Below are 19,267 nucleotides of genomic sequence, written 5' to 3' on the forward strand. Positions count from 1 at the left end.
CTAATTGGACTTGAATAAGCCTAGGGAGGACGGAAATGACGTAAATGTTAATCCAATGACACAAATAAACTTATTGGATGCACAAGACTGATTAAAAACCCTAATTGGACTAGAATAAGCCTAAGGAGGACGAAAATAACTACAATGTTAATCCAATGACACAAATGAACTTATTGGATGCACAAGATTGGTTAAAACCCCTAATTGGATTATAATAAGACTAGGGAAGGACAAAATGACCGAAATGTTAATCTAATGACACGAATGAACTTATTGGATGCATAAGATTGGTTAAACACCCTTAGTGGACTACAATAAGCCTAGGGAAGACAAAAATGACCTAAACGTAATCCAATGACACAAACACACCTATTGTTCGAACAATACTGTTTAAAAAACCTATTTGAAATAGAATAAGCCTAAGTAGGATGAAAAGACATAACTGTTAATCCATTGACACAAAAGAACTTATTAGATGAACTAGTTTGTTTGAAAACCCTAATTAGACTAGAATAAGCATAGGGAAGACGAAAATGACCTAAATGTTGATCAAATGACACAAATAAACTTATTGGATGCGAGAGAATGGTTAACAATCCTAATTGGACTTGAATAAGCCCAAGGAGGACGAAAATGACCTAAATTTTGATCAATTGACATAAATGAACTTATTGGATGCACAAAAATAAGCCTAGGGAGGACGGAAATGATCTAAATATTAATCAAATGACACAAATGAACTTATTGGATGCACAACATTGTTAAAAAGCCTAATTAGACTAGAATAAGCCTTAGGAGGACGAAAATGACCTAACTGTTAATCCAATGACACAAATGAACTTATTGGATACACATGTTTGGTTAAAACCATAATTGGACAAAAATAAGCCTAGGGAGGATGAAAATAACGTAAATGTTAATCCAATGAAAGAAATGAACTTATTGGACGTACATGATTGGTTAAAAACCCTAATTGAACTAGAATAAGGCGAGGGAGTACGAAAAGGACCTAAATGTAAATCCAATGACAAAAATCAAATTATTGGATGCACTAGATTGATTAAAAACCTTAATTGGCATTGAATAAGCCTAGGGAGGATGAAAATTACTCAATGTTAATCCAATGACACAAATGAACTTTTTGGATGCACAAGATTGGTTAAAAACCCTAATTGGACAAGAATAAGCCTAGGGAGGACGAAAATGACCTAAATGTTAATCCAATGACACAAATGAACTTTTTGGATGCACAAGATTGGTTAAAAACCCTAATTTGATATGAATAACCCTAGAGAGGACGAAAATGACCTAAATATTATTCAAATGACACAAATGAACTTATTGGATGCACAAGATTGGTTAAAAAGCCTAATTAGACTAGAATAAGCCTTAGGATGACGAAAATGACCTAAATGGTAATCCAATACCACAAATGAACTTATTGGATACACAAGTTTGGTTAAAAACCTTAATTAAACAAGAATAAGCCTAGGGAGGACGAAAATAACCTAAATGTTAATCCAATGAAACAAATGAACTTATTGGATGCACAAGATTGGTTAAAAACCCTAATTGGACTAGAATAAGGCGAGGGAGGACGAAAATGACCTAAATGTTAATCCAATGACAAAAATAAACATATTGGATGCACAAGAAAAGATTAAAACCGTAATAGAACTAGAATAAGCCTAAAGAGACCGAAAATGACATCAATGTTGATCCAATGACACAAATAAACGTATTGGATGCACAAGATTGATTAAAAACCCTAATTGGACTAGAATAAGCCTAGGGAGGACGGAAATAACTTCAATGTTAATCCAATAACACAAATAAACTCATTAGAGGTACAAGATTGGTTAAAAACCCTAATTGGACTAGAATAAGCCTAGGGAGGACGGAAATAACTTCAATGTTAATCCAATAACACAAATAAACTCATTAGAGGTACAAGATTGGTTAAAAACCCTAATTGGACTAGAATAAGGCGAGGGAGGACGAAAATGACCTAAATGTTAATCCAATTACACAAACACACCTATTGGATGCACAAGATTGGTTAAAAAGCCCCTAATTGGAATTGAATAGGCCTAGAGAGGACAAAAATAACCTAAATGTTAATCCAGCGACACAAATGAACTCATTTGATGCACAAGATTGGTTAAAAACCCTAATTGGACTAGAATAAGGCGAGTGACGACGAAAATGACCTAAATGTTAATCCAATGACAAAAATAAAATTATTGGATGCACAAATATAGATTAAAACCCTAATTGGAATAAAATAAGCCAAGGGAGGACGAAAATGACGTAAATGTTATTCTAATGACACAAATAAACTTATTGGATGCACAAGATTTATTAAAAACCCTAATTGGACTAGAATAAGCCTAGGGAGCACGGAAATAACTTCAATGTTAATCCAATGACACAAATGAACTTATTGGATGCACAAGATTGGTTAAAAACCCTAATTGGACTAAAATAAGACTAGGGATGGAAAAAATGACCTAAATGTTTATCTAACGAGACAAATGAACTTATTGAATGCATAAGATTGGTTAAAGACCCTAAGTGGACAAGAATAAGCCTAAGGAAGACAAAAATGACCAAATTGTTAATCCAATGACACAAACACAACTATTGTACGCACAAGACTGGTTAAAAAACCTATTCGAAATAGAATAAGCCTAAGGAGGATGATAATGACATAAATGTTAAACCATTAACACAAATGAACTTATTAGATGCACAAGTTTGTTTGAAAACCCTAATTGGACTAGAATAAGCCTATGGAAGATGAAAATGACCTAAATGTTAATCCAATGACACAAATAAACTTATTTGATGCGCGAGAATGGTGAACAACCCTAATTGGACTAGAATAAGCCTAAGGAGGATGAAAATGACCTAAATGTTGATCCAATGACATAAATGAACTTATTGGATGCACAAGATTGGTTAAAAACCCTAATTGGACTAGAATAAGCCTAAGGAGGATGAAAATGACCTAAATGTTGATCCAATGACATAAATGAACTTATTGGATGCACAAGATTAGTTAAAAATCCTAATTTGACAAGAATAAGCCTAGGGAGGACGAAAATAAACTAAATGTTAATCCAATGAAACTAATGAACTTATTGGACGCACAAGATTGGTTAAAAACCCTAATTGGACTAGAATAAGCCTAAGGAGGATGAAAATGACCTAAATGTAAATCCAATGACAAAAATAAACTTATTCGATGCACAAGTATCGATAAAAACCGTAATTGGACAACAGTAAATCTAGGGAGGACGAAAATGACGTAAACGTTAATCCAATGACACAAATAAACTTAATGGATGCATAATATTGAATAAAAACCCTAAATGGACAAAAGTAAGGCGCGTGAGGACGAAAATGACCTAAATATTAATCCAATGACAAAAATAAACTTATTGGATGCACAAATATCGATAAAAACCGTAATTGGAATATAATAAGCCTAGGGAGGAAGAAAATGGCGTAAACGTTAATCCAATGACATAAATAAACTTAATGGATGCACAAGATTGGTTAAAAACCCTAATTGGAATAGAATAAGACTAGGAAGGACGAAAATGACCTAAATGTTAATCCAATGACACAAACACACCTATAGGATGCAAAAGATTAGTTAAAAATCCTAATAGGACTAGAATAAGCCTAGGGAGGACGAAAATGACCTAAATGTCAATCCAATGATACAAACACACCTATTGGATGCACAATAATGGTTAAAAACCCTAATTGGACCAAATTAACCCTAGGGAGTACGAAAATGACCTAAATGTTAATCCAATGACAAAAATGAACTTATTGGATGCACAAGATTGGTTAAAAACCCTAATTGGACTAGAATAAGCCTAGGGAGGACGAAAATGACCTAAATGTTAATCCAATGACAAAAATGAACTTATTGGATGCACAAGATTGGTTAAAAACCCTAATTGGACAAGATTAACCCTAGGGAGCACGAAAATGACCTAAAAGTTAATGCAATGACACAAATGAACTTAGTGGATGCACAAGATTGTTTAAAAACCCTATTTGGACTTGAATAAGCCTAGGGATGACGAAAATGACCTAAATGTTAATCAAATGACACAAATGAATTTATTGGAAGCACAAGATTAGTTATAAACCTTAATTTGAAAATAATAATATTAAGAAGGACGATAATGACCTAAATGTTAATCCAATGAGACAAACACACCTATTGGATGCACAAGATTGGTTAAAAACCCTAATTGAACTAGAATCAGCATATGGAGGACGAAAATGACCTAAATGTTAATCTAGTGATACAAATGAACTTATTGGAAGCACAAGATTGTTTAAAAACCCTAATTGGACTAGAATAAGCCTGAGGAGGACGACAATAACCTAAATTTTACATCAATGACACAAATCAACTTATTTGATGCACAAGAATGGTTAAAAACACAAATTAGAATACAATAAACCTAGGGAGGTCGGAAATTACCTAAATAGTTAAAAACCCTAATTTGACAAGAATAAGCCTTGAGATGACGAAAATGACCTAAATGTTAATCCAATGACACAAATGAACTTATTGGATGCACAAGATTGGTTAAAATCTCTAATTTGACAAGAATAGGCATAAGGTGGACGAAGATGACCAAAATGTTAATCCAATGATACAAACACACCTATCGGATACACAAGTTTGGTTAAAAACCCTAATTGGACTTGAATAAGCTTAGGGAGGGCAAAAATGACATAAATGTTAATCAAATGACACAAATGAACTTATTGGATGTACAAGCTTATTTATAAACCTTAATTTGTAAAGAATAATCTTAGGGAGGACGATAATGACATAAATGTTAATCTAACGACACAAACACACCTATTTGATGAACAAGATTGGTTTAAAACCCTAATTGGATCTGATTAACCCTAGGGAGCACAAAAATGACCTAATTGTTAATCCAGTGACACAAATGAACTTATTGGATGCACAACATTGGTTAAAAACCCTAATTGGACTAGAATAAGCCGATGGAGGACGAAAATGACCTAAATGTTAATCAAATGACACAAATAAACTTATTGGATGCAAAAGATTGGTTATAAACCTTAATTTGAAAAGAAAAATCTGAGGGAGGACGAAAATGACCTAAATGTTAATCCAATGACACAAACACACCTATAGGATGCACAAGATTAGTTAAAAACCCTAATTGGATTAGAATAAGCATAGGGAGGACGAAAATGACCTAAATGTTTATCCAGTGATACAAATGAACTTATTGGAAACACAATATTATTTAAAAACCCTAATTGGATTAGAATAAGCCTAAGGAGGACGAAAATGACCTAAATGTTACTTCAATGACCCAAATAAACTTATTTGATGCACAAGAATGATTAAAAACAGTAATTGGAATAGATTAAGCCTAGGGAGGTCGAAAATGACCTAAATGTTAATCCAATGATACAAACGACCTTATTGGAGACACAAGATTAGTTAAAAATCCTAATTTGACGAGAATAAGCCTAGGAAGGACGAAAATGACCTAAATGTTAATCCAATGACACAAATGAACTTATTAGATGCAAAAGATTGGTTAAAAACTCTAATTGGACTAGAATAAGCCTAGGGAGGACGAAAAGGACCTAAATGTCAATCCAATGATAAAAACACACCAATTGGATGCACAAGATTTGTTAAAAACCCTAAATTGAACAGATTAACGCTAGGGAGCACGAAAATTAGCTAAATGTTAATCTAATCACATAAATGAACTTATTAGATGCACAAAATTGGTTAAAAACCCTAATTGGACTAGAAGAAGCCTAGGGAGGACGAAAATGATCTAAATCTTAATCCAATGTCACAAACACACATATTGGTTGGACAAGATAGGTTAAAAACCCTAATTGGACAAAAATAAGCATAGGGATGACGAAAATGACCTAAATGTTAATCTAGTGATACAAATGAACTTATTGTAAGCACAATATTATTTAAAAATCGTAATTGGATTAGAATAACTCTAAGGTGGACGAAAATGACCTAAATGTTACTTCAATGAAACAAATAAACTTATTTGATGCCCAAGATTGGTTAAAAACACAAACTGGAATAGAATAAGCCTAGGGAGCACGAAAAGGAACTTAATTGATAATCCAATAACACAAACGAACTTATTGGATACACAAGATTAGTTAAAAATCCTAATTTGACAAGAATAAGCCAAGGGAGCACGAAAATGACCTAAATGTTAATCCAATGACACAAATGAACTTTTAGGATGCACAAGTTGGTTAAAAACTCTAATTGGACTAGAATAAGCCTAGGGAGGATGAAAATGACCTAAATGTTAATCCAATGACACAAACACACCTATTGGATGCACAAGATTTGTTAAAAACCCTAAATTGACTAGATTAACCCTAGGGAGCACGAAAATGATGTAAATGTTAATCCAGTGACACAAATGAACTTGTTAGATGCACAAGATTAGTTAAAAACCCTAATTGGACTAGAATAAGACTAGGGAGGACGAAAATGACCTAAATGTTAATCAAATGACACAAATGAACTTATTGGATGCACAAGATTTGTTATAAATCTTAATTTGAAAAGAATAATCCTAGGGAGGACGAAAATGATCTAAATGTTAATCCAATGACACAAACACGCCTATTGGATGCACAAGATTGGGTAAAAACCCTAATTTGACTAGAATAAGCCTAGGGAGGACGAAAATGACCTTAATGTTAATCCAGTGATACAAATGAACTTTTTGGATGAACAAGATTGGTTATAAAAGATAATTTGAAAAGAATAATCCTAGGGAGGACGAAAATGACTTAATTTTACTTCAATGACACAAATAAACTTATTTGATGCACAAGAATGGTTTAAAACACTAATTGGAATAGAATAAGCCTAGGGAGGTCGAAGATAACCTAAATGTTAATCCAATGACACAAACGAACTTATTGGACACACAAGATGAGTTAAAAATCCTAATTTGACAAGAATAAGCCTTTGGAGGACGAAAATAACCTAAATGTTAATCCAATGACACAAATGAACCTTTTGGATGCACAAGACAGGTTAAAAACTCAAATTGGACTAGAATAAGCCTAGGGATAACAAAAATGACCTAAATATTCACCCAATGATATAAACACACCTATTGGATGCACAAGATTTGTTAAAAACCAAAATTGGACTAGAATAAGCCTAGGGAGGACGAAAATGACCTAAGTGTAAATCCAAAGAAACAAATCAACTTATTGGATGCACATGATTGGTTATAAAAGCTAATTTGAAAAGAATAATCCTAGGGAGGACCAAAATGACCTAAATGTTAATCCAACGACACAAACACAACTATTGGATGCACAAGATTGGTTAAAAACCTAATTGGTCTACTATGGAGGACGAAAATGACCTAAATGTTAATCCTATGATACAAATGAACTTATTGGAAGCACAAAATTGTTTAAAACCCTAATTGGATTAGAATAAGCCTAATGGTTAAAAACACTAATTGGAATAGAATAAGCCTAGGGAGGTCGAAGATGACCTAAATGTCAATCCGATGACACAAACAAAACTATTGGATACAAAAGATTAGTTAAAAATCCAAATTTGACAAGAATAAGCTTAGGGAGGACAAAAATGACCTAAATGTTAATCCAATGACACAAAGGAACTTATTGGACGCACAAGATTGGTTAAAAACTCTAATTGGACTTGAATAATCCTATGGAGGACAAAAATGACCTAAATGTTCATCCAATGATACAAACACACCTATTGGATGCACAAGATTGGTTGAAAAGCCTAATTTGACCAGATTAACCCTAGTGAGCACGAAAATGACCTAAATGTTAATCCAGTGACACAAATGAACTTATTGAATTCAAAAGATTGGCTAAAAACCCTAATTGGACTAGAATAAGCCTAGGGAGGACGAAAATGACCTAAATATTAATCAAATGACACAAATGAACTTATTGGATGCACAAGATTGGTTATAAACCTTAATTTGATAAGTATAAGCTTAGGGAGCACGAAAATGACCTAAATGTTAAATCAATGAAACAAATGAACTTATAGGATGCACAAGATTGGTTATAAAAGCTAATTCGAAAAGAATAATCCTAGGGAGGACCAAAATGACCTAAATGTTAATCCAACGACACATACACCTATTGGATGCACAAGATTGGTTAAAAACCCTTATTGAACTAGAATAAGCCTAGGGAGAAGGGAAATGACCTAAATGTTAATCCAGTGATACAAATGAACTTATTGGAAGCACAATATTATTTAAAAATCGTAATTGGATTAGAATAAGTCTAAGGAGGAAGAAAATGCCCTAAATGTTACTTCAATAACACAAATAAACTTATTTGATACCCAAGAATGGTTAAAAACACTAATTGGAATAGAATAAGCCTAGGGTGGTCGAAAATAACCTATATGTTAATCCAATGACACAAACGAACTTATTGGATACACAAGATGAGTTAAAAATCCTAATTTGACAAGAATAAGCCTTGGGAGGACGAAAATAACCTAAGTGTTAATCCAATGACACAAATGAACTTTTTGGATTCACAAGATAGGTTAAAAACTCTAATTGGACTAGAATAAGCCTAGGGAGGACGAAAATGACCTAAATGTTCATCCAATGATACAAACACACCTATTGGATGCACAAGATTTGTTAAAAACAATAATTGGACTAGAATAAGCCTAGGGAGGACGAAAATGACCTAAGTGTTAATCCAATGAAACAAATGTACTTATTGGATGCACAACATTGGTTATAAAAGCTAATTCGAAAAGAATAATCTTAGGGAGGACCAAAATAACCTAAATGTTAATCCAATGACACAAAGGAACTTATTGGACGCACAAGATTGGTTAAAAACTCTAATTGGACTAGAATAAGCCTAGGGAGGACGAAAATGACCTAAATGTTAATCCAATGACACAAAGGAACTTATTGGACGCACAAGATTGGTTAAAAACTCTAATTGGACTTGAATAATCCTATGGAGGACAAAAATGACCTAAATGTTCATCCAGTGATACAAACACACCTATTGGATGCACAACATTGGTTTAAAATCCTAAATTGACCAGATTAACCCTAGTGAGCTCGAAAATGACCTAAATGTTAGTCCAGTGACACAAATGAACTTATTGAATGCACAAGATTGGCTAAAAACCCTAATTGGACTAGAATAAGCCAAGGGAGGACGAAAATGACCTAAATGTTAATCCAGTGAGACAAATGAACTTATTGAATGCACAAGATTGGTTAAAAATCCTAATTGGACTAGAATAAGCCTAGGGAGGACGAAAATGACCTAAATGTTAATCAAATTACACAAATGAACTTATTGGATGCACAAGATGTGTTATAAAGCTTAATTTGTTAAGAATAAGCCTAGGGAGGACGAAAATGAGCTAAATGTTAATCCAATGAAACAAATGAACTTATTGGATGCACAAGATTGCTTATAAAAGCTAATTTGAAAAGAATAATCCTAGGGAGGACCAAAATGACTTAAATGTTAATCCAACGACACACACACCTATTGGATGCACAAGATTGGTTAAAACCCTAATTGGACTAGAATAAGCCTAGGGAGAACGAAAATGACCCTAATGTTAATCCAGTGATACAAATGAACTTATTGGAAGCACAATATTATTTAAAAACCGTAATTGGATTAGAATAAGACTAAGGAGGACGAAAATGACCTAAATGTTACTTCAATAACACTAATAAACTTATTTGATGCCCAAGAATGGTTAAAAACACTAATTGGAATAGAATAAGCCTAGGGAGGTCGAAAATAACCTAAATGTTAATCCAATGACACAAACAAACTTATTGGATACACAAGATGAGTTAAAATCCTAATTTGACAAGAATAAGCCTTTGGAGGACGAATATATTAATACATCTAATCAATTAGCTGATATATTTAACGAAGCCCTACCCAAGGAAAGTTTCTTCTATATTAAAATGAAACAAGAATAAGCCTTAGGAATCGATTTATGCTCCACAGTTTTTCATTTGTCAAAATAAAAAGCACAACAATCGATTTCTTAATCGATGTGGTAATCTGTGTTAGGAGTCAATGCTGAACCAGTATAGATTTGACAAACTATACAATCGATTGATGAATCGATTGAGGATATGGAGAATTGTTTTAAAAAAGCGATTGCATAATCGATTACTTCTCTCACAAATCCAAAGATTTGAGAAATTTTCCAACCTCAAAGACGAGCATCGATTTGGTAATCGATTGTATCAAATTCTAAAACTCTGAGCCAAATAAGTCGATTGAAAATCCATGTATGATCAATATATTCAAAATAATCGATTTGGAAATCGCTGCTGCTATGAGAAGGTTTTCTGAACTGATAAGGAAATCGATTTGGACATCGCTTTATCAATTGAAGGATCACTTACGAAATCGATTTGGGAGTCGATTTACAATACGATTGTTGGAGAAAAACTAATCGTTGGAGGCAGTTGTGACGGAATACTTTCATCTTTCCTCGAATAACGGTAACAAAGTCGATTGGACAATCGATTGAGTGTACGCAAATGTGAAATAAAATCAATTGAGAAATCAATTCTGAACAGTTTTATATAAATCCCTAAATCGATTTCTCAACCCATTTTCACTATCAGTTCACATTTTCTCTCCCAAACTCGAATTTTTCTGTGCCTTATCCTTCTCAATCTTCTCAAATTTCCAAAATCTTTCATATGGCAAGAGTAAAGCAGACTAGTGAAAAACCTCAATCATCCTCATCAAAATCTGTTTCTCTAGATTCGTCTACAACATCTAGTGGAAGAACACCCTCTCCTCAACCTCTTTCCCCTCCTGCTAAGAGAGTCTCAATACCTACTCATAAGGTATTAGCAAAAGATAAAGGGAAGGCAATAGCAACTGATCAAGGAACAACAAAAAAGAGGAAGGTTCCTCAATCTGAAAAACTAATGGGGGATGCCATGAAACGGCCAACCCAGAAAAAGAAGAAAACTATTCCTTCTCCCCAGCCAAAGAAGATTCAGCCTCCCAAAGGCAAACTTGTTGAAGACGTTGTTCTCCCACCTTCTTTCTTAAAAAGGAAAATCCATGAGGCAAGAACTCTGGATTTTGCCTATTTTGATTCACATGGTTTTACATTCCAAAACCATTTAAGATTTCATGGTTTGGTAGATTTTCTATCCTGCTCTCTAGAAATCTATCCAAGGCTCATTAGAGCTTTCTACTCCAACTTCACACTCACAGCTTTTGGATTTGAGTCTGAAGTCAAAGGAAAGAAAATCTCCATGACTTTTAGAGAATTTTCAAGGCTGTCAGGACTGCCATTTTATGGAGAAGCTGTGGATGGCAGGACCAATCCTGACTCCACTAATGATGCTTGGGAAACATTAGTGGACAGACACACAACAATTCAAGACCTCATGGTTGAAGGATTTGTGGAAGGCATCTCTCTTCCCATTGGTCAAATGAAGATTCAGCACAGATTGCTGATGTATGTGCTAACTAGGATGTTAGTACCTAGATCAGGGAATCATGGTGTAATTAAAAGGCTTGATATCACTCTTCTTTGGGGCCTTTACAAGGAACTGAAGATGAGCTGGGCTTGGATTGTGCTGGCTAACATGTTAGAGTCAGCACAAGGAAAACAAATGCTCCCCTACCCTCAACTAATAACAAAGATTCTGAGACACTTTAAAATTTCAGTTGTCAATGAAGAGTCTGTCAAAACAACTCTGATTTTTGGGGAATCAACTATCAACCAAATGCAGTTGAAAAGGATAAATGGTAGTTGGACAAGGGCACAACCAAGTGCTGAACAACCTGAGCCAGCTGAAACCCAATTTGAGGTTTTGGCTAAGTTGCTGGAACTGATGGAGTCCTAGGCTGCTCACAATGCTAGGGTGGAAGCCTCTCTTAGGGAACTCCAAGCAACTTTAAACTCAGTGGTTCAAGATGTTGTTGCCATCCAAGAACACTTGGGTCTCAAAATTTCTTTTGAAGACATTGTTGACATTGGCAAGCAAGCAACTGAAGAACTAAACCCTACCAACCTAGAAAGTACTGAACCTCATGGTGAGGAGACACTTGCTGAGGCTAATACAACAGTCTCTACCTCTCCCATTGGTGATAATGAGGAGCAGCCCTAGATTAGTTGATTAGGATTTTGTTTTCTTTGTTGCTTTGTAATGTTTTTGTATATATCTTATGATAGCTTTTTGATTAATCATTATCTCTTGTATATTTTTTTGAATTCAATGACAAAAGGGGGACATTGGTATCAAATTTAACTTGTGCTATTGCTCTGATTGACAATTCTGATATCTGATTCTGACTTGATTAATTGTGGTATGCTGCTATGATACATACAAAATTAATATATGATAATGTACTCTGATATACCAAATTCATGTGCTTATGCATTGTACTCTGAAAGCACTGATGATGCTCTGATACTGCGCTTTGATATACCAAACTTAAAAGAGTTTAAATTGAATGCTCTGATACTGAATGATATTATTATGCTCTGATATTAAAAGATCTTGTATGCTCTATGTGGTATGCTCTGATATCAAAGTTGAATGTGTTAAGTGTACTCTGATAATAAATTTTAATAAACACTAATACTCTGATTTTAATAAATTTGAATAGCAAGCTATGATATCAAAATCCGATACCAAATTTGAAATGAATCATAAATTCTAAAATTCAGGGGGAGATTTTAAATAATAGTTATTATTATAAAGTTATAAACTCAAGGTTAAATTGTATGTTTGTCATTTAATCAAAAAGGGGGAGATTGTAAGACATATGCCTCCTTGATCATGATTTTGATATAATCTCCAAACATACAATGTATATGCATTATTTGATTGATCTAATGAGTTGAATTGAGAAACATTTCAGGCAAATAAACAAACACTACACACTTGGACAAAACTTGGAACTCAAGCAATCAAGCAAAGATAGATGATGTCCCACAAGGCTTGAAGACTGATGTACAAGAGTGTCTAGTGTTAATAGGGTCAATTAGGTAGACTTAATCATAATGAGTTCTCATATAGTATTTGCCAATGAAATCATAAAATAAGTTTTAATCAATCAAGTAATAAATCAATTGATACATCAATTGAGCAATCGATTGTCTGAATCACAGAATAAAGGTTTCACTAAGTTAATCGATTGGGAAATCGAATACTTAAAGGTTTTTTCAAAACTTGTGTTCTGTGTTTAAACAAATCAATTGGACAATCGATTTGCACATCAATTGAGTAATCGATTTTGTGATTCACAGAACCAAGCTCAAACTAAGTCAATCAATTGGCAAATCGATTATGAAAATACTTTTTCATAAGACATGTGCTTTGTGATCAACGAAATCGATTGGACAATCAATTGAAATAAGTTTCTTAAGTTGCAAGCTTTGCACTAATTGATTAGATAATCGATTGATAGATGTTTCTTGAGTTGCAAGCTTTGCATCAATCGATTAGGTAATCGATCAGAAACATATTGCATAATCAATTCGCACATCGATTTCAACTAAACAGCTAAGCTACTGTAACAAGCCAAATCGATTGACAAATCGATTGGGGTAAAACATCTTAGTCACTGTGACAAGCCAAGTCGATTGACAAATCGATTGGAGTAAAACATCTTAGTCGCTGTGACCAGCCAAGTCGATTGACGAATCGATTGAAGTAAAATATCTGAGTTACAGGAAGCATTTAGCCCATTGCCAAATCGATTATGTTAATACATGAATCAAATGAGTAATCGATTGTTTTGATCTCGTTGTTTGAACAAACTAAGTATAATCGATTAGTCAATCGATTCTGATACAACTAAGTATCAGACTTTGATAATTGCATTAAAAGAATCGATTAGGAAATCGATTAGTTCTTATATTTTCAAGATTCAAGAAAAACAAGACACGCGATAATCGATTAGGCAATCGATTAAGCTGGTATCAAACTTTAATAAAATCGATTACGAAATCGATTTATATAGTGTTTTTCTGAAAATATATAAATTGAATCAATCATAATTTTTAAAATAATAATTCATAACACTTTTTCATAAACACAGAAAACTGAAAAACACCTTGAGAGAAAAATTGTTACAACACACAATTACTCATTGGCTAATACTTTTGTGTGAGATCTTACATTGTGATTGAGTCAATTTTCTTAGTATTCTTTAATTCTTTTTGAAAGAACAGTTTCTGTAATTGAAGTTTTGGAAATCCAGTAGTGGTACACTGGTGGCTACCTTTTAGGATGCTTGTGTTCATCTAAAAGAAACCTCAGCTTGATCTCGCTAGAGTTTGACGAGTAACTCTTAGGGATAGGTTGGTATTGTGATAGAAGTGGTTGTGAGTTGGATGGATAGGCTGTGACGCTAGAAAGTCTGTAAAAATATTCCTCAAATCATTCTAGTGAAAGGCTGAAATCTGTTGTAGATTTCAGGACTGGATGTAGGTTATCAAAGTGATAGCCGAACCAGTATAAAAATCTCCTGGTGCAATATTTCCTCTCTCTCTTTACTTTTCATATTAATCTTGCATGTGATTGTGAACTTCTGCTATTAATAAACTGTTTGAATCTTTTACTGTTAAAATAGGAATTAATATTAAACAAGTTGGTTTTGATATTAATTCATCACTTAGGAAAGAATTAGATAATCTTGTTGATAATACTGTATAAAATTTCCTAAGGATAGAAGTCAAATAACAACAACAAACGAACCTATTGGATACAGAAGATTAGTTAAAAATCCTAATTTGACAATAATAAGCTTAAGGAGGACAAAAATGACCTAAATGTTAATACAATGACACAAAGGAACATATTGGACGCACAAGATTGGTTAAAAACTCTAATTGGACTAGAATAATCCTATGGAGGACGAAAATGACCTAAATGTTCATCCAATGATACAAACACACCTATTGGATGCACAAGATTGGTTTAAAACCCTAAATTGACCATATTAACCCTAGTGAGCACGAAAATGACCTAAATGTTAATCCAGTGACACAAATGAACTTATTGAATGCACAAGATTGGTTAAAAACCCTAATTGGACTAGAATAAGCTAGGGAGGACGAAAATGACCTAAATGTTAATCAAATGACACAAATGAACTTATTGGATGCACAAGATTGGTTATAAACCTTAATTTGAAAAGAATAATCCTAGGGAGGACGAAAATGATCTAAATGTTAATCAAATGACACAAACACACCTATTGGATGCATAAGATTCGTTAAAAACCCAAATTTTAGTAGAATAAGCCTAGGGAGGACGAAAATGACCTAAATGTTAATCCAATGAAACAAATGAACCTATTGCATGCACAAGATTGGTTATAAAAGCTAATTTGAAAAGAATAATCCTAGGGACGACCAAAATGACCTAAATGTTAATCCAATGACACAAACATGCCTATTGGATGCACAAGATTGGTTAAAAACCTAATTGGTCTAGAATAAGCCTAGGGAGGACGAAAATGACCTAAATGTTAATCTAATGACACAAACGAACTTATTGGATACACAAGATTAGTTAAATATCCTAATTTAACAAGAATAAGCCTAGGGAGGACGAAAACAACCTCAATGTTAATCCAATGACACAGATGAACTTATTGGATGCACAAGATTGGTTAACAACTCTAATTGGACTAGAATAAGCCAAGGGAGGACGAAAATGACCTAAATGTTAATCAAATGACACAAATAAACTTAATGGATGCACAAGATCGGTTTTAAACCTTAATTTGAAAAGAATAATCCTAGGGCGGACGAAAATGATCTAAATGTTAATCCAACGACACAAACACGCCTATTGGATGCGCAAGATTGGTTAAAAACCCTAATTGGTCTTGAATAAGCCTAGGGGGGACGAAAATGACCTAAATGTTAATCCAGTGATACAAATGAACTTATTGGAAGCACAATATTGTTTAAAAACCCTAATTGGATTAGAATAAGCCTAAGGAGGACGAAAATGACCTAAATTTTACTTCAATGACACAAATAAACTTATTTGATGCACAAGAATGGTTAAAAACACTAATTGATTATAATAAGCCTTGGGAGGTCGAAAATGACCTAAATATTAATCCAATGACAGCAACGAACTTATTGGATACACAAGACTTGTTAAAAAGCCTAATTTGACAAGAATAAGCATAGGGAGGACGAAAATGAGCTAAATGTTAATCCAATGACACAAAGGAACTTATTGGACACACAAGATTGGTTAAAAACTCTAATTGGACTAGAATAAGCCTATGGAGGACGAAAATGACCTAAATGTTCACCCAACGATACAAACACACCTATTGGATGCACAAGATTGATTTATAACTCTAATTGGACTAGAATAAGCCTAGGGAGGACGAAAATGACCTAAATTTTAATCAAATGACACAAATGAACTGTTGGATGCCCAAGATTGGTTATAAACCTTAATTTGATAAGAATAAGCCTAAGGAGGACGAAAATGACCTAAATGTTAATCCAATGACACAAACACACCTGTTGGATACACAAGATTTGTTAAAAACCCAAATTGGACTAGAATAAGCCTAGGGAGGACAAAAATGACCTAAATGTTATTCCAGTGATACCAAAAAACTTATTGGATGCACCAGATTGTTTAAAACCCTAAGTAGACTAGAATAAGCCTAGGGAGGACAAAAATGACTTAAATGTTACTCCAATGACACAAAAAAAAAACTTATTTGATGCACAAGAATGGTTAAAAAACCTAATTGGAATAGAATAAGGCTATAGGGAGGTTAAGAATGACCTAAATTATAATCCAATGACACAAACGAACTTATTGGATTGACAAGATTAAGGCTAGCGAGGACGAAAATGACCTAAATGTTAGTCCAATGAAACAAATGAACTTATTGGATGGACAAGATTAGTTAAAAACCCTAATTGGACTTGAATAAGCCTAGGGAGGGCAAAAATGACCTAAATGTTAATATAATGCCACAAATAAACTTATTGGATGCACAAGAATGTTTAAAAACCCTAATTGGACTAGAATAGGCTTAGGTTGGACGAAAATGAGCTTAATGTAAATCCAATGACACAAACGAACTTATTCGATGCACAAGATTAGTTAAAAATCTTAATATGACAAGAATAAGCCTAGGGAGGACGAAAAGGACCTAAATGTTAATCCAATGACATAAATGTACTTATTGGATGCGCAAGATTGGTTAAAAACCCTAATTGGATTCGAATAAGCTTAAGGTGGACGAAACTAACCTAAATGTTAATCAAATGATACAAACACACCTATTGGATGCACAACATTGGTTAAAATCCCTAATTGGACTAGAATAGGCCTAGGTAGGACGAAAATGAACTAAATGTAAATCCAATGACATAAACTAACTTATTGGATGCATAAGATTAGGTAAAAATCTTAATTTGACAAGAATAAGCCTAGGTAGGAAGAAAATGACCTAATAGTTAATCCAATGACACAAATGAACTTATTAGAAGCACGAGATTGGTTAAAACCCTAAATGGACTAGAATAATACTAAGGAATGCGAAAGTAACCTAAATGTTAATTTTTAAGATATATGCCTCATTGACTATGATTTTGAAATAACTTCCAAGCATACAATGTATATGCATTATCTGATTAATCTAATAGTTTGAGTTGAGATACATTTCAGGAAAGAATCAAACACTACACTTGGACAAATCTTGGATCTCAAGCAATCAAGCAAAGATTGATCATATCATACAAGGCTTGAAGATTATGTGTAAATGTGTCTATTGTTCATAGTGTTTATTAGTTAGATTCATCATTATGATTTCACGCATCTAATGTTTGCCAATTAAAACTGAAATCATAAAATAAGTATGTTAATCAATCAATTGATAAATCAATTGGTTAATCGTTTTCTGAGTCATAGAACCAAGTTTTCACTGAATTAATCGATTAGCAAATCGATTACTTAAAATAGTTTTATCAGACCTGTGTTCTATGATTAAAAGAAATCGATTGGAAAATCGATTGCATAAATGAATCAATTCATCATTTATTAGAAAGATACTGCATAAATCGATTGGCACATCGATTGCAATTAAATATCTGAGTTACAGAGACAAATCAGTCGATTGGCAAATCGATTTGATTGAGTGTCTGAGTTACAGGGAGAAATTAGCCTATTGCCAAATCAATTATGTTAGTGAAAGTGAATCGACTGAGTAATCGATTGTTTGCTCTCACATTTTGAACAAAACAATTATAATCGATTATTCAATCGACTATGATATAAATTGAGTATCATTTTCTGATATATGCATTAAAAACATCGATTAGCAAATCGATTAGTTCATCTATTTCAAGAATTTCAAGAAAAACAAGAAACTATTAATAAAATCAATTGGTAAATCGATTTGTCTGAAGTTTTTTTGAAACTATATAAACTGAATCAATCACAATTTTTATTAAAAAAAAATATAGAAATACATAGAAAGAACTGAAAGAATCACATTGACTTTTCGAAAAGTACACTTTGAGAAACACTATTATAACTCACAAACATTATTGGCAAATACTTAGTGTGAGAATTCATTGTGATTGAATCAAGTACTTTAGTCTTCTTGAAAGAACGATCTTTGTAAAAGAGAGTGTGTGGAAATCCAGTATTATGAAACTGGTGGTCATCTTTTAGAGTGTGTGTGATCATCTAAAAGAGATCTCAATCTGATCTTGCTAAAGCTTGGTGATTAGTTCTTAAGGATAAATTGGTTGTTGTTGTAAATTGATGTTGAGTTAGGTGTATAGGCATTGATGTGCTGGAAAGTCTGTAAACATACTCAAATCATTTCTAGTAAAGGCTGGAATCGGTAAGTGATTTCGGGACTGGATGTAGACTATCGAATTGATAGTCGAACCAGTATAAAAATCCATGGTGCACACTTCTCTATCTCTATACTCTTTATCTTGATAATACATGTGTTCATGAATCTCAATTTTGAAAAAATTTTGAATCTATTATTGTTAAAATTGGAATTAATATTAAACAAGTTGGTTTGAATATTAAGTTCATCACTTAGGAAGGAATTGGAGAATCTAGTTAATAATATTGTGTATAACTCCCAAAGGATAGAGGTCATTCCACCAACATAATCC

The sequence above is a fragment of the Cicer arietinum genome, chromosome 8 (genome assembly GCF_000331145.2).
Source record: "Cicer arietinum cultivar CDC Frontier isolate Library 1 chromosome 8, Cicar.CDCFrontier_v2.0, whole genome shotgun sequence".
Lineage (NCBI taxonomy): Eukaryota > Viridiplantae > Streptophyta > Magnoliopsida > Fabales > Fabaceae > Cicer > Cicer arietinum.